Raw genomic sequence first — 24,623 nt, 5'->3', positions numbered from 1 at the left:
AGGTCTAAAAACTGACTTAGGGAATTGTTTGATGGATTCAATATAAAGGAAGGACATTTTCCTTTATCATTGATGTTGAATAGAAATGATTGTAAATAGCACAAAGAGAAGAATGCAAAGTTGAGCAAAGCAGAGTGGAAGTGAAGGAAACTTCATTGCCGAGGTTTTATTGAGTGATCCAAAGTTGGATACTTGGATCCAAGGTTTATGACCTAGTATACAAGGTCTGATAGTGATTGATTTGATTGACAAAATAGAGGAAAGATGAACTTAATAGTAAATTACTTGTTTGAGTAGCGAGCTCTTCTTGTAATTGAAATTGCATGTTTGGGTAGTGGGCTCTTTTTGCATACATTTTATTATAGCTCCTAATAGGGTTGGAATCTCCTAACAGGGGTTCAAAGTCTCCTAATAGGGATTCATATGTACTAAGTGTTGTAATAGACTCCTAACAAAGAATTTTTATATTAGTACATCATCTTGTGGGCATCATTCCCACTGGGGTTTTCCCTCTAATCAAGGGTTTACCTAGTTAACATATTTGGTGTAATTGTCTATGTGCATCTTATTATGGTTTCTATTTACTTTGTTTGAATAGATAATTTTTTTTAAGGTTGATAAATATTTTAATTGTTGGATAATTGATTCAACCCCTCCCAACCCCCCCCCCCCCCGCTTTCTTGGTTGAGTAAAAGTACAAAGCTGTGTCACCTTTCAGGCTTGACTTATCAAAATGACTGAATTTGAGTATTTCTATCTAAAATTCAATTTTTTAAAAACATATGATCTAGATAAATTCATTCTAGCTAAGTTATATATGGTCTGAAACTTTTCCAATTGGAAATGTCTATTAAATGCATGTTTTATACTAATTTTTATCCAATTACTAAAAAAATAAAATTATTTCAGAAAAGTGGCATTTCAATAACTCTTACTATTTTTTTTTATTTTTTTCTAATAACATATAAACACCATTTTATAGAGCTTAGAGTCAAGAATATTCTCATGTAGATTTTATTGTGTTTTAATTAGATATAGTATATTAAAATTAAAAAATTCCACAACCACATATTTTAAAACTCGAAAAGATATTAGTTTTGAGAAAGTAAAAAATATTAAATTGTATCGAAAAAATCTTAAAATTATATGACATTATAGAGGAGAGAGTCCTCTTCTAGAATGTATACTTTTTATCCTAGTTAGAATAGATTTGATTTGCAAAATGTAGTGGGAGATGATTACTATCAATTTTAGGTAAGTAGCAATTTGAATCGTTATAAAAAGAGAAAATATAGTTCTAAAGCCAATTTTTATTTTTTATTGTTCTAGATATATATGTTATCTATAACATAGTCTAAGATCAAAGGGAAATAAGTTTATTTGCATATAGTTTTGTGGTGGGAACTAGACCCCTAATTTTAAGGGTTTTTCAGCACCTAAAAAATTATCTATAAAAACTAAGAAAATATATCAATTCTTATTCCAAAAAGTATTAAAAATTATAATCTTAAAATTCATCCATTTCTACACATTTCGTTACTTTACTTAATTCCCAAATTCAAAATAATAATACCAATTTTATGTCATTGAAGGTGAATAGTTATACTTTTGATAGCCTTTTCCTTTACAAAAGGGTGACATAGGTTTGTGCTTCTACCCTATTATCTTGGTGGATTATTGTTTCTAACAATTGTTATCAAAGCATCAAGTCCTTGAATATAAAGTTTAACAACTTTGAGAGATCCATGGCGAGCATGTTTAAGAAAGATAGTCCAAAGTTTGATGGAACAAATTATGATAGCTAGAAGGAAAAGATAAAGACAAATCTATTGTGTATGGGTCTATAATATTGGATCTTGACAAAATCAATAAAGATAATCATTGCTAAAAAATATTCGGAAACTTGTACCAAGGAAGAAAGCGATCTTTTTATGTGTGACATGAGAGCTAGAGAAGCACTATTGACTACACTTCTTGAAATTGAATACAATCAGGTAAAGTCACTTGTTACTTCACATTTGATTTGGAAATCTTTGGAAACTAGTTTTGAAGGTGATGAACATTCTAAGAAGTTGAGGCTACAAAGTTGAATTTGTGCATTTCAAGATGCTAAAATGATGAAAGATCAATCTATAAGACCATATGTAGGCAGAATATTAGAAATTACTATAGGCATTAGATCTCAAGGATGACCCAAAGAAGAGGGTGAGGTGATATGGAAGATATTGAAGAGCTTAACACTACCATTTAAGTCAGTAGTTCAAATGATACAATTGTTGATCTCTTGTACCAAAGATTTCATAAAGGAGATATTGCTTGGAAGACTTGAAGTAGTCGAGAATGAACTTAGACAGTCTAGAGAATTGACTAGAATAGAAACAATTTTCATTGCCTTGAATATTCAACCTAATTTATCAAGGAGCATGAGTGCTAGAGGAGACTTTGCTAGTAGCAGTATATCTGATGAGGATAGAAAGATTGAAGAAGGAGTAGTCCTTCTGGTTGGAATAGAGAAAGATGGTAAGAAAATATTTAAATGTTGGACTTGTAATTAATTTGGTCATTATGCATCTAAGCGTCCTAAAAGAGAGAAAAAGTATAGAGGTAATTTCAAACCTAGAAGAGATAGAGAATGTTTGTATGCAAACAAAGAAGATGATTTTGATGAACAAGAAGTAATTGCTAGCGATGATGAAATTGGATTTATAGCTATTAAAGAAGAAAGTCTAGAGAAAGTAGCGTTGGTGTCATAGGTTGAAAATAAATTTGATTAGATAATTGACAGTGGTTGTTCACATCATATGAATGGTGATATGAAAAAGTTTGTTGACTTTAAAAGTCAGGACGGAGGCATTGTCAGAGTTGGAAACAATGCATCATGCCAAGTTAAAGGTATTCAATCTATAACTCTTGACGATAAAACTAACATTGAGGATGTATATTTTCTTGATGGTTTGAAGCACAATCATTTGAGTTTTGGACAACTAGTGGATAAACGTTATTAGTTGTAGTTCACAGAAAAGACATGCATGATCAAACACAAAGATGGAAAGGTAATTGGATTAGGAACCAAATCTAGAGGTAATGTATTTGAGTTGAATCCTACTGAAATGACATATTTGGTTGCAAAGGTAGATGACAGTTGGTTATGGCACAAGAGATTTTGTCATATAAACTTTGATAGTATTATGAAAACCATTAGTATGTTTGTAGTTAGAGATTTTCCTAAGATTGTAAAACCTACTAACACAATTTGTAAGGAGTGTGTTTGGAAAAGTGTAAAAAAACTTCTTTTCCCAACAAGAAGTTTACTAGTGTAGAAAAATTGGAGATTGTGCACACAAATCTCAATGGTTCTATGAAGGCTAAATGATTCTATGGTGAAAGGTATTTCATGATTTTAGTTGATGATTTTTCTAGAATGATGTGGGTTGCATTTCTTAAAGAAAAATCTGAGGCATTTGATAAGTTCAAGATATTCAATAATAGAGTTGAGAATGAATATGGCATGAAGATTACATGTTTAAGATCAACTAAAGGAGGAGAGTCTACTTCAAATGAGTTTAACATATTTTGTGAAGCTAATGGAATCTAAAGATAGTTATAAGCTCCAAGAATCCCTAAACAGAATGGTATAGCAGAGAGAAGAAATAGGTCAGTAATAGAAGAAACAAGAGCTATGTTAGGTGAGAATGATGTATCTAAGATGTTTTGGAGAGAAGATGTGAATATAAGAGTCTACACTATGAACATAGTGCAAGTTAGGAAAGACACAAAAAACACCCCTTATGGACTATGGTTTGGTCATTTACCTATAGTTAAGTATTTCAGAATATTTGGCAGTAAGTGTTATATAAAAGAGAGGATTATATTAGCAAGTTTGATGCTAGAAGTGATGAAGGTATGTTTCTTGGTTATTCATTGAAAAGAAAGGCTTATAGATGTTATAAATTGAGAACTAAGACTATTATGGAAAGTGCAAATGTGAGAGTTGATGAAAAATTTAGGATGCAAGAAAGAGTCATTGATTACTGTTGGTGTAAATAAGTATTTACTTATTACACTTAAGTTTACTTAGGTTAATGCATTATTTAATTATTATGCATTAATTTAATATTTATTTATTAGACACTTAGGAGTTTGTGCACTCTTGTGAGTTGTCATGATGACATCATAGCGGTCCACACCTCTTTTAAGCACATGTTGTCTACAACACAAGAATCTTCTACATACATATGACACTTTGTCATTATTATCCATTCATCTAGAATGTTGGATAAGGTGCTTAGTTGTCTTATCCTCTAGTTGTTTGTAGAGACATTCTAGGTGCTTCCTGAGAGACCTTTATATACAGGCATCTTAGTGTGTTGAATATCACATTCTGAATAGAGCAATGTATTTAGACATACTGTAATTAATTGATTATATCCATTTTTTGTCAACTGTGTGCTTGTGTTTGAGTTCTTAGTTCCTGGGTGAATTTTTCCCTTAGGCAAATTCTTACAATTACAATTCAAATGATGATGTTGTTACTAAACCAAGGAATGATGAAGTATTCCTTGAGACTAACAATGATTTGTAGAATGAAGGAGAGCCAAGGTAGGAACAAAGCTAAAAACCTTTAGTAGAGCCAAGAGTTGAGATAGCAACTCCTACTTTGGGTAAGAATATGACAAAGAATCATCCACCCAAGTAGATCATTAGAAGCAGAGATAAAGGTGTGGTGACAAGAAGTAGAATCAATGAAGAACTATGATTGATATCTCCAGTTGAACCTAAGAATGCAGATGAAGCATGTAAAGATGATCATTGGAAGCAAGCTATGAAGGAGGAATTGGATCAGATAGTAAAGAATGAAACATGGGAATTGGTCCCTAGACCAGGAAACAAGAATGCGATGTAAACTAAAAGGGTATTTAGAAACAAGATGAATGAACAAAGAAAAGTTGTAAGGAACAAGGAAAGATTGGTATGTAAAGGTTACTCACAACAAGAAGGAATAGATTATGATGAGACCTATTCTCTTGTGGCTAGAATAGAAGAGACAAGGTTATTCTTAGCATATGCAACATATAAGAAATTCAAAGTATATCTCAAGGATGTCAAGTCAACATTTTTGAATGGATAACTTGAAGAAGAGGTGTACATAGAGAAGCCTAAAGGTTTTCCTTTAAGAGATGATAAGGACATAGTAAAAAGACTGAAGAAAGCATTGTATGGCTTGAAGCAAGCACCCAAAACCTAGTATGCAAGGTTGGACAAGCATTTGACAAAGCTTGGATATAGCAAAGGTATGGCAGATAAAAATCTCTATTAGAAAGAAATTTGTGATGGATTGATGATTTTTGTAATATTTGTTGATGATATCATATTTGGGGGAAATGATGATGAAAGTGACAAGTTTGTAGAAGAAATGAAGAAGGAATTTGAAATGAGCATGAGAGGAGAAATGAAATATTTTCTAGGATTACAAATTATGCAAGATAATGAAGGAATCTTTATTTCTCAGAATGAGTATTTGAGGGATTTACTAAAAAGTTTTGGTTTGGAAACATGTAAATCCATTGGAACACCTATGGTAACTAGACACAAGTTATCTACAAAGGATGAGACACCTACTATTGAGCAGAAGAAGTACATATCTATGATCAGAGGATTGCAATATCTGACTCACACAAGGCCTAATATAGAAAATATGGTTGGAATTGTTGCAAGCTTCCAAGATAATCCTAGAGAAGCACATTATGAAGCATTCAAAAGGATATTTAGATATCTGAAAAGAACACCATAGTTTGGATTATTGTATGATAGATCTAATGATTTCACTCTAAGTGCTTATACTGATGCTGATTGGGTAGGCAGTATAGATAAAAAAAAGAGCACCAATGGTGGAACCTTCTTTCTTGGAGGAAGATTGGTTTCTTGGCTAAGCATGAAGTAGGATTATACCTCACAAAGTATAATAGAAGTAGAATATGTTGCAACAACAAACAATTGTAACCAAGTTGTTTGGATGAAATAGATGTTGAAGAATATAAGGATAGAAATTAGTGAACCTATTGTCATACATTTTCACAATACAAGCACAGTAAATATGTCTAAGAATCCTATGGTGCATTCTAAGAAAAAGCACATTTCTATTAAGTATCACATGTTGAGAGAGAAAGTTGTAGAAAAGCAAATTAGATTGGAGTATGTGAGCACTAAAGAGAATATTTTATATATTTTCACTAAGCCTCTTCCCAAAGAGACTTTTGAGTATTTGCAAGGTATGCTAGGGTTTATGTCCCTCCCTACAGTAGAGTAGAAGATGCAAGAGTGCATCAATCTAGTGTAACAGAGCACTATAGTTTTTCTAGACTAAATGCTAATGCTTCCTGTATGGGGGAGTATCTATGATGGACAAAGTCATATAAGAATCTTCTTTAATGTTGTTATGAATAGTGTTTTTGAACACTTGAGCTAGCAAGAACAATTGCTACAGAGATTGTTGGTTGCTGAAACCTTTGATATTGATGTCAATGGGGAAGAAGTTCAACATGAAAGAAAAGAAAGAAAAAGTACAACATGTTTGAGAGAAGTAAAACATGGAAAAATAGAAAGCACATTGAGGTATATCAATGGGGGAGAATGATTGATGAAGAGGATTTGAAAAGAAAGATTAACAGTCTTTTACAGTTTGTATGTTTGGAACTAAATGTTTTTCATCTATGTTGCCATCAATGCCAAAGGGGGAGATTGTTGGAAGCATGAATGCTGATGATATTCCTATGGGGGAGTATTATAGATATGTTATAATGATGATATGTTACATTCATGACTATGTTTGTCATTGATGTCAACATAGTGGTTTTCTATGGTATCTAATAGAAGAACAATGAAAATATCAAGTTGGTATAGATAAATCGTGGCCTACATTTAGTAGCAAGGTTAAAGGGAGATAATAATATGTGTGTAGTATATGTAGCTAACCTCAAAAGCACCCTATATTAAGTATGGAAGAAGTTATGCAAGTTTTGGTAAAGAGTGTTCTGAGATAAAGTTTATAGAGGCATATTCTAGTAATCTTGTTATATCTCTTAGCAGATCTATTATTGTAAGAAGCTAGAGTTAAATATGTGAAGAAGACATGTTGATGATGACATGGCTAAGTTCACTCATCATAATGTTATGTGTATAGGAGGATATTCAAGTTACAAGGTAGAAGATTAATGTTATCGCTAAGTGTAACATGTTCTTAATGTGGTCCTATAATAATTAATTGAGAAGGTCTAATAGCCAACTCAGGGAATTATTTTATGGATTGGACATTTTCCCTTATCATTGGTATTGAAGAGAAGTGATTGTAAGTAGCACGAAGAGTGGAATGTAAAGTTGAGTAGAGCAGAGTGGAAGTGAAGGAAACTTCATTGCTAAGGTTTTATTGAGTGATCCAAAGTTGGATACTTGGATATGAGGTTTGTGATCTAGTCTAAAAGGTCTAACAGTGATTGGTTTGGTTGATAGAATAGAGGAAAGAGGAACTTAGTAGTAAATTACTTGTTTGGGAAGTGAGCTCTTCTTGTAATTTAAATTGCATGTTTGGGCAATGGACTCATCTTGCATACATTGTACAACTCCTAACAGGGTTGGAAAAGCTCCTAGTAGGGTTGGAATCTCCTAATAGGGTCCATCCTCTAATACGAAATATTTATATTCATACATCATCTTGTGGGCATCATTCCCACTAGGGTTTTCCCTCTAATCGAGGGTTTCCCTAGTTAACATATTTGTTGTAATTGTCTATGTGCATCTTAATATGGTTGTTGGATAAGATTTTTTAAGGTTGATAAATTTTTTAATTTTTGGATAACTAATTCACCCCTCCATCTTAGTTATCTTGGTGGACTACTGTTTCTAACATCTCTTCTGTAAGATTTGCTCCTCTACCACATCCTCTTCTCCAAGATGGATAAATAGTGACTAAAGATTCCACAATACCCCCTACTTATACCCAACTAAGCCACAAGTTGGCCCAGTAAGCTACAAATTAAATATCCCTTACATTAAATACATGTAGAGCCACAAGTCGAGCTCCAACAAAAATTAAATACCAAATGCCTTAAAAGGCTTACAATACTTATTAAATACATCAAAAATAACTAAGCAATACCCAAATAGGTCTACTCAACTCCACCAAAATCCATCCAACATGAAGGATGGCCAACTAGCCTAGGATGCTCCTACATTAGATTGCCTAGGTGCAAAAAGATGTTCTCAATAGATAGAAGAACATCTTTCAAGATTCAAAACATAAATCCTAAATTTGTTGTTCATAAACATGTCCTCCAAGTCCTCAACTTGTACACTCTTTCCCTTTTTCTACTTCTTCTTATTCACATCCACCCTCAGTGTTCCATAGGTTTTTTGTCCACACTAATCTCTAACCCTTTCAGAATCTACCAATTCAACTTGGCTACAAATACTTAGGTTCCTTTGACTAACCTTTTCATTCTACAAAGGAATCATAGAATGCTTCATGCCACCTTTCACAATTGTAAACAATCTTTTGATACAATCATGCACAACCTTGCTATCACACTGCCAAGGTCTACCTAGAAATAAATGACAACTATTCATGTCCATAATATCACACAACACTTGATCCTTATACTGCCCAATATAGAAATCAACAAGGCATTGTTCCCTCACTACCAAAGCATGCTCACCTTACAACTAGCCAATCTTATAAGGATAAGGATGTCTCATTCTTGTCAAACCAAGTTTTCGAACCATCTCCTCAGCAATAAGGTTATCAACACTACCATGATCTACATTCACATTACAAATTTTACCACTAGACTTACAATGAGTCTTGAAAAAATTACTACTCTGACAAGATTCCAGTGTCCTTTGACTAACTAGTACTCAATGAGCTAGAAAAATCTCTGGCTACTTAGATTCATGGTCTTAAGCCTCATTCAAAATAGAAACTCTTCTGTCACCAACCTTCTACAGAAACTCATAAAATCTATGTCCTTCTTCATGACATTTGAAATAAGTACCCTTAAAAGCACCTCTACCTGTCCTTCTTTTTTGATCAACACATTTTGGTTCATCTTCTTCACTTAGTTTAGCTTTTCTCAAGTAGTCATGCTTCTCCTTCCCTCTGGAATTACCTTGATTCTTCTTCTTCAGCTTTTCTTCTACTCTAAAATCATACAAATAAGAATCCTCAGCCAAAGAAATATTCAACATACCAACCTCATCCTAAATATTGAATCTCAAACCATTAATGTACTACACTACCTTCTGCTTTAACAATTCTTTATTCCTAGACCAAATAGTCAACTTGTAGAACTCCTCAGTATAATCTTTTATAGCCATATCCTTCTATTTAGAATTCTACAATCTCTCAAACATCTCAAGTTTATAATCAATAGGAATGAACTTAGCCTTCAACTTAGTTACCATCAATTTGCATCTAGAGATTTTCAATTTGCCTTCTTCTTCTTGATCTCACTACAGTTCTTTCCACAAAAGAACAATATGTCCTTTCAACTTAGTCCATGCCAACCTCACTCTTAATGAAACTTCAATATCCTCTAGCTCAACATAGTCCTCAAATTCATCAATCCAATCAATTAGGTCTTTAGGATTCAATTTACCTAAGAAATTAGAAACTTCCATCTTATGCTTCAACTTCAACTAAGATCCAAGTCTAGAAAACTAACCATCCCTATTTCCCATAAGTCTCTCCACATGATCAGTTTTTTCCTCACCACTTGATTTGATAGCTTCGAAGTCTTCAGGAACTTCCTCATAACTACCTTCAGTAGCCATATCTTGAGGTACACCACCTAAGGAACTCAAAATTTGAGCAATAATGTCACTATTCATCAATACCATCTAAGATCTAAAACTAGATTTAACCTCTTCCATTTCAGATCTAAAATCTACTTTAACCTTCTCTAAAACCATTTCTTCTATAGCATTAGTAAGATCAATTGCCCTAAGGTCCAATCATCTTGGAGGCTTCTTCCAATATTTTTGCAAACCCTCTGCAATAAATACACAAATCAAGAAGATCAATCAACTCCACAAGATCAACCTTCTCTTCTAGCCTCCACCCAAGCTCTAGTCCGAACTGCCTCAACTTCGGTGCTCAGTCTACAAACTCAGGCAAAAAAAAATTTTTGATACCCCTTGATATAGTGCAACATAGGAGAATCTCCAAAGGAGATGTCCTATCCCCCTACAAATAACCACACAAGTGGAAACACAACAACAATGCAATATTTGATACCAAATCACAACTCTTTATTCATAAAATAACTATTTATGTGCAATATGTCAAGTTGTATGGCCTTCTTGGTACGACCAAATAAAAAGAAAGTAATAGTTTTGCAAGTTCCCTTGAGATCCAATCTAAACCCTAGATATTCTAGATCCACACTCTTGTAGAAACCTCCGAGGAAGATCTAAACTTGTGCTCGCAAGCCCACCAAGAAATCTCCTTATTTCTGAAGCCCCAGCTACTAGCTCTTCTCCAAGATGGATGAATAATGACTAAAGAATCCACAATACCCCTTACTTATACCCAACTAAACCACAAGTTGGCCCAATAAGCTACAAATTAAATAACCCTTACATTAAATACATGTAGAGCCACAAGTCGGCCTCCAACATAAACTAAAATACTAAATGACTTAAAAGGCTTACAATAATTATTAAATACATCAAAAATAATTAACCAAGACCCAAATAGGTCCACTCAACTCCACCAAAATCCCTCCAATATGCAAGATGGCCAACTACCCTAGGATGCTCCTACATTAGGTCAAAATCAAAATTATTCAAGAGGAACTAAAGGAAGAGGAGGTAGTCAAGGAGGAAGAGATAGAGGCATATTTGATTAAATAAACATCCAATTCTATCATTATAATAGGTATGGACATTTTGATAAAGAGATTATATTGAAATTAGGTAATAATAATGCCAATTATGCTTAACAAGATGAATATCCTTCCTCAAATAATATATTGTTGTCTTTTGGAAAAGCTGAAAATAATTTGAAGGATGTTTGGTATTTGGATTCTAGGTTATCTAACCACATGTCTATGAATAAGGAAACATTTTTAAAGCTTGATGATAGTTTTAGATCCAATATTACTCTTGGTAATAACAATACTGTAGAGGTCACATACAAAGGAGCCATGGATGCTTAGAAAAAAAGGAAGGTACAAAAAAGTGTTCAAGATATCTATTATACTCTAAAATTGAAGCATCATTTACAAAGTATTGGGTAGCTATGTGGGAAGAATTATAGAGTGGTATTTGACAATATGAAATGCATTATCTATGATAAGGCTTGGGGAAATAATGTGGTTACAGTTGTTCCTATGACAAAGATTTTTGAAAAGGTTGTATAAACCTCAAAGTTTGCATGTCAAAAGTGATGGTGAAAGATCAAGGTTCAAAACTTTGAGTGAAATAGTTGATAACTACTTGTTTTGATTAGCATGTAGAAATGTCATGAGTTTTCTCTATGTTAGATAAAGGAGGGGAATATTGAGCCTTATTATCTCTTATAAGAGAGAGGGAGAAACTAATAATCTATTTGTTGACGTCTATTAGAAGTAAATAATGTGAGTCGATAAGACTCAAGTGATAGAAGAGTTCCACAATAAGGTGCATGGATCAAGTTTCAGTGCTTTTAGATCAAATTGTGAGTCTCAATATTGAGGACGAGTATGAAGATTGATGTCATTATTACCTTTCCAACTATTGCTCCACTATTTATTTTAACTCTAGCTCTACTAATTTTTGCACATAGTTTGAATTTATTATGGAGGTATTTGTAATTTATTAATGCATAGTTCATCTCCTAATTCTACCATAATTTAAATTAGTTTGATTGTAATAAAAAAGAAAGATTAAATGGTATTCAAACTTCTATAACGTGTAGTTAACTTAGGATAGTCATCATTGTTATATCTATTGGAAATGTAGAGAAGGGTAGGTGTTTAAGAAGGGGGGGGGGGGGGGGGGGCATGACTCAAGAACAAATAATTACTTCAATTCACCAATTAGTCCTTTAATTACTAATTTTATCTAATTGCATGCATGAAAGACTGAAAGTAATAAAAAATTCATAACACTTGACACAATATTTGGTAACCTAGAAACCTTCCAAATAGAAAGTAAAACTAGGGTGGAGATAATATCCAAAAGCTTTAATATTGCAATATAAAGTTGGTCTGCTAAGGCTTACAATTGACAATGTCTAGTGATCTACCCTATTAGGAGCAATAAGGACTGTTAGGTCCACCTAGTAAAAGGATTTATACAATATAATGAGGTACGTACTTGATTAGAAGATTATACATAAGATGGTTAAGTCCACCTTGTTAGAGGATTTGATTGATGCACCTATTAGGATGAACTAGTAGCTGATCTTTGCTCTGCAACTCGATTTGCTAAGTGAGATTCCCTTGATGTAGAATGATCACCTTAATGTGATGAATGTGACTATGCTTTTCCTTATACTAATTTTAGCCTTTAGTCAATCTTCATACTCTTTCACATGTTCTTCATATATTTATATTCTCACTTTGATTTGACAAGATATCTCTCATATATACTAATCCAAATAATTACTTTCTAAAGTCCTCTACAATACCATATTAAACAATCTTCACCAAGTTGGCTCAATGTTGACACAGGTTTAGAAGACCACTTAGGTGATATACTAGCACTCATCAACACAGTGAACTCAAAAAAATCTAGCACTCGGTTGACCCTGGTGCTTTGTCCACATTCATCACTCAGGAGTAGGCATGAACTAGGTAAACACTGATGACTCAACAAACATTGTAGAGCTTGGTTGAAAATACAAAAATTTGGTTAGTATTGTAGCTCGCTCAACACTATAATTCCCTCTACTTATTTAACACAGCTAGCTTGTTTAACACTCCATTGTTGGCTCAGTTCACACTATCTACAAGGATTACTCTATGGTTTCTTGGTGACAATGTAACCAACCAAATGACTAAGTGTTTTGGCACTAATTGACAAATAGTTTGGCCATAAGGCCAACAATCTCCACCTTTGGCATTACTGACAAAAACACTTATCATACCAAAATTCTAAATGCCCAAAATTATGAGTCAAAACTCCCCCTATCAATATACTTGGGTTTGTAGCTCAGTTTTGACTACTGTGTTGATACTTGATTGTCACTAACTGTGTTTTTTATTTTTCAAAATTATTTTTGTAGCTTTGTAATATTTATAGATTTCATCTTCCTTGTACATTAGACTCCTCATATGCTATATTATATAACTATATTTCCCCCTTGGACTCCTCTAGACTCCTCACATGCTTTATTTCCCCCTTGTTTTTGACACACACGCATATTTACAAGGTAATACCAAAATGTGAGAGGAACTCACTATGTACTTCAAAATTAGAGACATGGTTTTATCCCAATTTTCTTGCAAAACTTTAGAAGTATGCAAGGCTATCTAAACTTCAACTGATAACTCCATCATGTATGATCAACAATAGAAAAGTTGTTATCATGGATTAATGTCTTTGCATGAACAACGTATTTCTACATTACATCCATGTTTGGAATTATAAAACTCTGAATAAATCTACCTACAAGTAAGTCAAATACTTGATCTTGACAAAATATGTTGAGCTAGTACTCGGGTCAAGTGAAAAATGGTTTGCACTTGCCTTCATATCAATATCAATCTTTGAAAACTTGTCTTTGATTTCCTTGGAAAAATCTATGGTATCACTTAATTTCAAAAACAAGGAAACAACATTATTTACAGTGCTCTCCAAAGAAATAAGAATAGTAGAAAGTTCTATTGGAATTCATTAGAATAACTAAGAGGGGGGGTGAATCAGTTATCCAAGGTCTAGATGTATAAATAAAACTTTTCACAGTTTAGTGAACCCATAAAATATTTATCATCATGCATGCATCCATAAGATTATGCAATTAGCTAAAATTTGTAGGTTATTGTCAAATAAATTTGTAGAAATGTAAACATTAAACATAATAGATTCAATAACACATTTGACACAATGATTTGCATGGAAACCCAATTTAGGAAAAACCACTAGTAACATGCTACTTTTTTTCACTCTTCTAAAGTGATGCCTTGTGAAAGGTTAACCCTATTAAACGTTACAATATAGACTCTTAAATGTGACCCTGTTAAAGGATTTCAATCACCCCATTAGGAGTGAGCTTTGTTAGAGGACTTTAGACCATTCACTTGGAATGTCTTCCAATTAAAGGATTTACAAATGATGATTACGTCAGCCTTAATCCAAATTATTTACCCTATACTAATACAATAATTAGAGAGTAACAAAAAGGCTTGATCTGATAATAACTTACAACTCCATTTGCCAAATACAGATTTCTATTTTAGTCCCCCATTCTGCTTGGCCTTCACACATTCCAACTTTGATAGCTTTTCCATCCTTTAAGCATTCATATCCTTAAGCCATCATGCTTAACATGCCAATGTGGACTTCTTTACTTAGGTCACTTGATGAAGCAAAACCTTTGAGTCCTTGTCTTCCTTAGGTTCTCACACATGGCAACCCTTGCTTCTAACTAGTCATCCCTATAAATAGGAAATTAAGATCTTTTGTCATTCATTCTCCATCATCCAATTTAGGGTTAGGACATATTAGGTAGGATTCAATGAATCTACCTCTCATTCCACATCACTTCTAGAAACTTCTCTTCCAATCCTCTTTGAATTCACCTCAAAATGGTTTACCTTGAAATTTGTGCCACTAGCTCATCAATCTTATCTTCCACCTAGTTAACACAATCTGAGAAAAAAAACTTGTCAACTTAGATCCATCAAATTCATAATCTTTCAAATAATGCTAACACTCGGTATTAACTTGCTTTTGATGCTTGACACATAATGCATTGCTCGACATCCTTTGTAAAATCACTCAACATGAACTAAAGTTTACTGGTGCTCAACATCCACTATTTTTCTCATTATACACTAGAATAAAATTTTAGTTGGCTCTAACTAATTTTCTACTCAACTTGCACTGACTTTTCTCAGCACCAATAATTCACTTAGTCAAGCTTTGTAGACAAACTCTATTTAACTTGTTCTTCTGAACTTGCTTCTAGTGTAGCCAACCTTTGCAGCCTTAAGTAGTTTATCAATATATTATGATATCATTGTCTTAACTAATTCTTGTACTTCTATACATAACATAACTCAACCTTTCCTCTAGGTGTTGTTGTTATATCTTTTGATCAAATCTTCTTCAGCAATCAATTAAGTGATAGTACTTAAATCATATAAGTAGTTGTCTTACCAAAAAATAATGGGTTTGACATTAGTCAAAAGAAAATGATTGAAACATATTGATCATACTTGTATTAATCTGTTCTCAACAATCTCCCTCTTTCAACAAAGTTCCACTTGATCTATGGCAATCTTCTGTGCCATATTTTCTAGAACATTATTTTCAAATTTTCTCTTTGCCCTTTGGAGTAGTTTCTCTTGTCCATTCAAATTTTTATTGAACTTGTGAACTATGCAACAAGTTGGTCCAAAATATAATTCTTTGTTAGAAATAATAGACAACCAAGATAACTAAGAGGGGGGGGGGGGGTGGGGGGTGAATCAATTATCCAATTAAAACATTTATCGGCCTTAATTAATCTTAACCATTTAGTCAAAGTAAAAATAACCATAAAAAGATGCACATACACTATTACATTGAATTTGTTAACTAGGGAAACCCTTGATCAGAGGGAAAACCCCAGTGGGAATGATGCCCACAAAGATATACTGACATATATATATATATATATATATATATATATATATATATATATATATATATTTCTTGTTAGAGGATGGACCCTATTAGGAGATTCCAATCCTGTTAGGAGTTGTACCAACCATGTTAGGAGTTGTGAAAGATAGAAGGACCCACTGTCCAAGTAGCTTCTAGGGTAAGATCACTAAACTTCATTATCCAACTAATCACTCAACTATTCCTTGTAGAATAATTGTTTGTACTATTCTTTATCCTCTTTCCTCTATCCTATCAACTAGACCAATCACTATCAAACCTTTTAGACTAGGTCATGAACCTCGGATCCAAATATCAAACCTTAGGTCTCAAAATAAAACTTCATCAATGAAGTTTTCTCCAAGTTCACTCTAATCTTCTTATCTTCACAATTATATATTTTCTTTTCCTTTATGCCCTTATTTCTTACTTCTTTCATCTATACATAACAAAGGAAAATTTCCTTCCTTTATACCGATCCATAGAACAATTTCCTATGTTGGATACTACACCTTCTCAATTAATTATTATAGGACCTCATTAAGAACATGTTATACTTACTGATAATATGAATTTGTCACCTTGTAACTTGAATAACTTTCCATACATGTACTATTATGATGAGTGAGCTTAGCCACATTATCTCCAATATGTCTTCTATATGCCTTTAACCATTCTTCTTAGAATAAGAAATCTTCTAAGAGATATAACAAGTTTACTAGAATATGCTTCTATAAACTCTATCTTAGAATAGTCTTCATCAAAACTTGCATAACTTTTTCCAAACTTAATATCTTTTTCTCCTGAGGATAGTAGCATATACTAGACACTTAGTAGTATCTCCTATTAACCTCACTAGTGAAAATACTCAACGATCTATCTATACCAACTTTATCTTTAGCATTGTACTTCTGTCAAATACGACAAAAAACTACTATGTTGACATCAATGAAAAACATAGTCATGAATGTAACATATAATTGAAATAATGATCTAATCATGTTTCTAAAATACTTTCCCATAAGAGTATCATCAACATTCATGATTCCAACAATCTCCCCCTTTGGCATTGATGGAAATATAGATTAAAAATATCTAGTTCCAAGAATACCAACTATTAAAGATGGTTATCCTTTCTTTTAAAATCATCTTCATCAATCATTCTCTCCCATTGATATACCTCAATGTGCTCTTTAACTTCTCCATTTATCAAAATGTTTTTGATGTTGTAATCTCTCCACAATTGACATCAATGTCAAAGGTTTCAGAAACCATCTATCTTTGCAACAATTGTCTTTGACTTGCTCAAGTGTCCAACTACACTATTCAAAAAAACTCTATCCATCATAGATACTCCCCCACATAGGAAGCATCTATATTCATTATAGAAAAACCATAGTGCTTTGTATCACTAGAGTGATGCACTCTTGCATCATCTACTCTGATGTAGGTAGGGGCATAACCCCTAGCATACCTCACAAATACTCAAATGTCTCTTTGGGAAGAGGCTTTGTGAAAATATTTGCAATCTTCTCTTTGGTTCTTACATACTTCAATCTGATTTCCTTTTTTGCAACTTTCTCTCTCAACATGTGATATTTGATAGAAATGTGCTTAGTCTTAGAATGCAACACTAGATTCTTAGACATATTCATTGTTCTTGTGTTATCACAATGTATGAAAATAGGTTCACTAAATTCTATCCTTATATCCTTCATCATCTACTTCATCCAAACAACTTGATTACAATTGTTTGTTGCTGCAACATATTCTAACTCTACTATATTCTGTGAGATATATGTTAGAAATAGGAATTACTGAGAGGAGCTGACAGGGTGAATAAGTAATTTACAAACTTTAGTTTCCAACTGAATATTATTTATTACTTTGAATCATACATAAGAAAGTAAACAAGTAATGTTGAATAGTAATAGTAACCATGGACAAAGATAACTCATAACACCATTTTTTAAACTAGAGAAACCCTAGCCAAGGGAAATCGTGGTGGGGATGATACCCACTAGATAATATACTAATATATATATATGTGTGTGTGTGTGTGTGTGTGTGTGTGTGTGTGTGTGTGTGTGTGTGTGTGTTCCTTGTTAGAGGATGGACCTTGTTAGGAGTTAATGAGAAAATTTAGTATAAAGAGTCCCTGTTAGGAGACTTTGTATCCTTGTTAGGAGATTCCAACCCTGTTACGTTTTGTAGTACAATAGATGCAAGATGAGCCCACTACCCAAACAGGCACTTCCAATTACAAGAAGAGATCAATGCCCAAACAAGTAATTAGTCATTTGGTACATAGGTGTTGTAATTTCTTTCTTGATTGATCTCTGATCTTCAGCTCGATCTTAGATCACAAAAATAGCTTCTCAAAAATTCACATATATCGCTTCACAAACGTTCACATTTCATTTATCACAATACAATTGCTCAAAATAACATATCACAACATAGTTGAATTTTCAAGATGTCCTTTGCATAAATACCACACCTTTTTAGAAATTTCTACTAGGTCAGCTAAGACCATAATATACTTTTCCAACTTAGAGTAAACATCTAGGATGTTGGCCCTAATTGGTCAAGTAATTATTTTGTAAACAAAATAATTCCTTCCTTTAATTTCATTGTCCTATTTCACTGGTAAAATGTGAATATCTCTTTTCGATACAGTCCATACAGATTTATGAGGTTATAAACATCATCATTGACATGTATACTATGTCCATCTAACTTTGCTAATCATAATATGATGTCAGTAAGAAGTTACATACAAAACAATACACTGTTGTAATCCAATTTCATACTTAGACAAATTTTTGAGTATTAAAAGTTAATTATCTTTATTTCTGAGGTGTTCTACAACCATGTATATCATTTTTTTCCATAAATGACAACAATTATATATCTTCATTATCTAATTTTCAAAAATCTCCCCCTTTGACATTGATGGCAACACACTAGGGAAAATTGGCTAAATATAGAGAACTTGTCCAAAACATTACTATAACAATACATTAATCATCTTTACAAATAATCCATCTTACTTATGCTCCCCCTTTCGATATGATTTTATAACTTACCTTATTTTCATCTTCTCCCTTACCTTATTTACAATTTTCTTATGCATCTTCTCCCCCTTTGACATCAATGACAAAGGTTAGAATGTCAAAAACTGTCAAAAACTTTGTTCATCTGCCTTAAGTTGATAATATCTTCACGAAATGGTCAAAACATGTCTTGATACTATTTAAACCTTTTATCCATGTAACATTGGCTATTTTTGCACTTTTTTGGAAGGTTGTTGTATTTGGTTTAATAGAGCTTCTATCTCACCCAGCTTTCCTTCAATCTTTCCGTCAAAATCCTTGGTCAACTTATGAGATAAGGTAAACTTAAAGTACAATACCTTTCCATCTTGTTGACATTTCCAAAGTTCCTTTATACAAGTATCAAGACTTAGCAAATCATTCTTGATATTTGACAAATGGTGCTAAATAAATTAGCATCATGTGAAATCTAGGCCTTTGATTCTACAAAATTCAAAAAAATTGTAAATTCTTCACCAAAATATTTTAACACTACTTGTGCCCTCTAGTCTAGATTTGCATCTATATGCTTGACTTCCAAAGTACTATGTAATCTACCAGTTACCTCCATTAAGGTTCTTTGTAGGCTCTTTACTTTCCTATTCTTCTCAATAAGTTTTGTCAGAGATGAGATCAAGTCAGTTTGATCATCATCATCACTTGCTAAGGCTAGCAAGAAAAAGTGGAGCACATGAACTAGATGGTTTAGATTCCTCTTCCCTTTGCTTCTTCTCTACTGCCTCTTTAACTCTTCTCTCTTCTTTCTCTTTCTCTTCCTTTTCTTTTCTTTCATTCTCTTTCTTTTCTTCCTCCTCTATTCTCTTCTTCTTTTCTTCCTCTATTTTCCTTTTCTTTTCTTCCTCAACTCTTCTTTTCATTTCTTCTTCAAGCAATTTCTACTTGGCTTCTTCAATTTTTCTCTATTCTACCTCTAATAGCCTCTTTTCCTCTTCAATTTTTTTTAATTGATCTTGAAAAACCTCATCCTCGAAACTCTCAAAAGCATTAGTGTCATCAATGTTAATCGTAATATTGGTTTGGTTAATCTCCATAGTGTCACAACTTACTAACACTTCCAAAGTTTTAGGTGCATGTGAAGGTACTACCTTTGATTCTGTCAACATCTAACTGATAGCTACGGCTATTTCGCTCCTTATTTTATCCTTCTCACCCACCATAAATAGAAATTGTCTCACCTTGTTCCTTAAATAAGGTGCCAGATTGTACAACAATTTCCTAACTTCTTCCTCATCATCTATTTTGCATATTGTCCTTATCATAGACTTCCAAAATTCTATATCCTCTTCTCGAGCTAGTGCTTTCTTCTCTATCAGTCTATAATAGACTTTCTAATTCACTATGCCTTCAATATCCTTAAGTTTTAGATTGTTAGAAATTACATATCTCACAATAGAGATATCATTTTGATCTTTCTCGATATGATTATATAAATCATAAAATTTGTTCATCTGAAAGTTCCCTTTATTTGCAATGGTTGAGTTTATCTTCTCAATCTTTGGCTTCCAAGCTTGCATTTCTTTTCTTCCTGACTGTTTAGAAACAATAACTTTCTCTACTTGTTTAACTTCTTGTCCTTGTTCTTCTTCTTCACTAGATTCCACAATTGTCAATAATATCTTTTATCTTTTTCTTGGTCCAATAGCTTGTTGCTTGACTATTTTAGTCTTGGTAGTCACAACTTCCACTAATCTTTCCAAAATTCTCTTCAACTCACTTGGTTGTTCAGCTGATATTGTAGCATATGGAATGCTTTGTTCTGAGAGTATCTCTGCAATAGACACGCCAGATTTTTGTCCAACTAATAGTCATTAGACATACATCATTCCTTGCTTCATTGACTATCTAACTACATGTGACTCAGTTTCTACCATATCGGCCTTAGCTAGAGCTTTCTTCATTATTGTCTCAATCTTCTTCTAAGATGCTTTCTCTAAGGATGCTTGATGGGCTGATTGGGTTATTTTTTCATATGTCCCAAATATGTACTTAGCTTGGTCCTTCTCGAAGTTCAATAATAGATTAATATATCCAATTGCTACATCATCACTTAACTCATAACCTAAGGGATCAAGGAATGTTTTTTGGGGTTCTACTGCTTGAATATGAGTTAAATATGTATCAACCATAACACATATATCATATTTGAATCTTTCTAGAATTTTAGGTGTAATTCTGAATCTTTGTTTCATCCCATTCTGAAATGTCTTCATGATCACATTTCCACTATCCAAGATTTTATCTATTGGATGTCTTCTACATCTGTAATCTTCTCCATGGTACATCTATCACTACTCATAATCTCTATGACTTATAAGTATGGAAATCTCTTAAGTACATGAAAGAATATATGATTGATCAATGACTGAAATCTAAAAACACCATTCTTGGTTCTTTTGATTTTCTTTAGGTTTAGTAGGAGTTGCACTCTCAGAATTTCACTAAGGTTAACTTGTTCCTTTCCAACACAAATCTTATAGCCTACATAGATGAATCCTACTAATAATTCATTAATTTTAGAACTTGAACATATAGAATAAGAAATGATTCTTCTCAGGAACCTTATATCATCTTGTTTAATGTTGTTGATCACTACGGCCTTCCCATTATAAACTATTTTTGTTTAGCTCTCAACCTTCTCCTTAACAAGTTTCTCCCCTATAGGTACATTGCTATGTTTGCTAAGACTAGTTACCTCATGAATAAGGTCGCCTGAGATTTCAACTACATTGTCTTCCATCCACAATTTTCCATCATGAATTCTACTTAGTATGATCTGAGTCCACTCTTTGGTGTCCAATTCTTGGGATAAATGATATTTGAAAAGGTCTAGTTCTTTCAAATGTTCAAATCTAGGCTCTACTAACATATCATGGTTAAAGACAACTTCCATATCTTTCTTCATATACTCACTCCCAATAGTTTCAAACTTTCTATTAAGATAACTTCCTACATCTTCCAAATACACTACATTTTTCGGAGTAATGGATAATGTTGAATTAGTGTTTCCTTCTGTATGGGATTCATGGAAACAATCTTCAATTTTGGTCTTTCCTCATTCTCAACATTATGAACTACTGACATATCGATGATTCTATCAAATATAAACTTTATCAAAGAAATTCTATGGAGAAATGATAAAATACCTCTTTCTAAAAATAAGGTTAAGTTTAAAATCACCTTTTGAAGTCGCTTCTGAGTGCTCCATAATTTTGATGTAAGTTCAATGAAGTTGTAATCAAGTATGTAATCCATTATATTCATTCAATTCAAAATTGCTTTAATTATGTACTTTGCAAACACAAAAAAGCTATCAATTATATTCTAAAATAAAATATTTTCTTGAAATCTTTGTTTGATCTTCAAATACTACCCAAGGTTTACCATAACTTCTTTCCATCATAACAATGCTCCAAGAATCTTCACTCCATGAAATTCTCTATAAAAACATAGTTTTCATCTTCTACTATAGAATTAACTTTCTCTGTAATAACATTAACTCTTAATTACTTTGTAACAAGTTTTGATAAGCTCCAAATTGCAAGTGAGCTTAAACACCATCTAAACTTATCTCGATACAACTTTTCCCAACTTGGCTACCCATAATTTGATCTCTAAATGAAGTTTTGAATTCTAGTGTTGTGAACAAGCTTAATTCAACTTAGCTGAATCAAACTTGATTATTGACTTCGATCTTGTTGTTTTTGCATCATCTAAATTTTCTTCAAAAATATTCAATTCCTTCACAAATTCCTCATTAAGTTCTTCTCGAAACTCACCGAGTACATTCATTTGTTCCTTATTATATTTCTTAGTTCCATAGTTCCTTTCATGGTTCCTTCTATCATTTTTGACATTTCTTCCATCGTTGCTTCTATTTTTGAAGTTTCTTCCATTGTTCCTTCTATCTCCGAAGTTTCTGTCCATTCTAAAATACTTTGTTGTATGTCTTAACTTGTTGCATAACTAACATATTGGGGTACTACTTCTAGGATTATGTTGGTCAATACCTGCATGACAATTCTTAGCTATGGGTCCAAAGTTGTTACACTTATAGCACACGATCTGCCTTCTTTCTTCATAAAATCTTCCTTCTCTCAATGTCCTCTCATTAGATCTTCTTCTATCTATAGGGTTAGTATTTCTAGCCATTCTACTATTCCTTCTATCATTATCATATTTAGATTTCCTACAATCATTTTCTCTATGACCCATACCATGACAATTATGACAATAAAAATCTGTAACATGATTAAATGACTTATTTGTACAATTTCTTTTCATATGACCCTATTTCATTACATGAAAAACACTTACCTCTAAATTCATATATATCTTCCTTAGTAGATTCCTCCTGCTTTGGCTCATCCAATATCTCAACATCCTTGTCTTGTCCAACTTCTTTAGATTTATCAGAAGATTGACTAGATTCAATCTTATCATCAAATTTATCTTTTTCTTTTAGATCTTATCTATTTTTAGGTTTCTTTGCAGACATGTTAAATAAATAACCAAGACCAGTCTTATCATAAGTAGGTCTTTGTATTGACATTGAATCATCAAGTTTTTCTCTTCTAGAATAAAGGTTTTCAAGTTGTTGTTTGCATTAAGTTAGTTCATCTTTCACAATAGTGTTATACTTATGAAGTTCTTCATGATCTTCTTTCAATGTTTAAAATTTAGATGTCTTCTTCGCCAGACTCAATCTAAAATCTATATTTTTTGTCTTCAAATCAGATTCAACTTTGCTAGTACCACTCTTCAAAGTCAACTTTAGATTGGTAATCTTCAATTCATGCTTCAACTTCTTGTACTCTCTCTTCATTTTTTAATAATCATCATCACTAGGTTTAGATTCAGTAGATTTAGGCTTGGATTTAAGATATTCAAGCTTGTCCTTCAATTTCCAATATATACTTTGGATCTTACTCAAACTATTAGGCTTCTTCTGTAAAAAAAAAGTCTACAATCAAAATCATGAAAGTATAATATAAGTTAATAAAGTAATTCAATTTTCAATAAATTAAATAATTGTGTGCTTAATAAAGCATTAAAAACATCCATCTCTCACTATAAAACGTTATATATATATATTGTTCAATCTATCAAAAAAATTATTTTTAAACAAACTCCAATTAATCTACCCTAACTACCCTTCTCGCTAATTCCAATTGAGGCTTACCCTGTACATTATTAGCCTGAAGCTAGACCGATCAACACATTAGACAGAGTAAACTATTCCAGAAGTGCTAATAATTTCTTAAAAGCCTTCACGACTCTTTTTCTGCTTCCCTCAACTAGCACCTCCTTCTCTATCCTAATTCCTTCGTTGTGACGACCACTATATCTCCACCGTTTTCAAGGTGCAAGTATATTTGTACCACTTTCCTCTCCTCCCCATTCAGCTCCTTTCCCTCCCTATAGAAGAAATAATTAGTCTCGCGTACATATCCCAACAGCTTGGCCTTCCTGAATGTAAGATCAGGAAACTCTGAAGAGTTTAGAATGGGCTCCATGACACAGCTAACGCTACCTTGTATAAATATTTCTCCCGGCCTTCCCTGCAAATAGTAATTTTTGCAAGTAATTAACATGAACATTAATATAAATTCAGAAAACTCTGAATTTGTGAAAGTTTTTATTACCTTGATATTTATAGATTGAATACAA

At 32.8% G+C, this 24,623-nt stretch overlaps 1 pseudogene; it reads right to left on the bottom strand.

Moving 5' to 3' along the window:
* The window catches only part of LOC149545824 (uncharacterized), a 95,370-nt pseudogene that overhangs the window by 54,169 nt on the left and 16,578 nt on the right, over window positions 1-24,623 (bottom strand).

This window comes from Cupressus sempervirens, chromosome 7 (assembly GCF_028749045.1).
Source record: "Cupressus sempervirens isolate cs-2001-9-10 chromosome 7, ASM2874904v1, whole genome shotgun sequence".
Taxonomy (NCBI): domain Eukaryota; kingdom Viridiplantae; phylum Streptophyta; class Pinopsida; order Cupressales; family Cupressaceae; genus Cupressus; species Cupressus sempervirens.
Note: the sequence above shows the minus strand (reverse complement) of the source record. Positions and strands in the feature narration are given on the sequence as shown.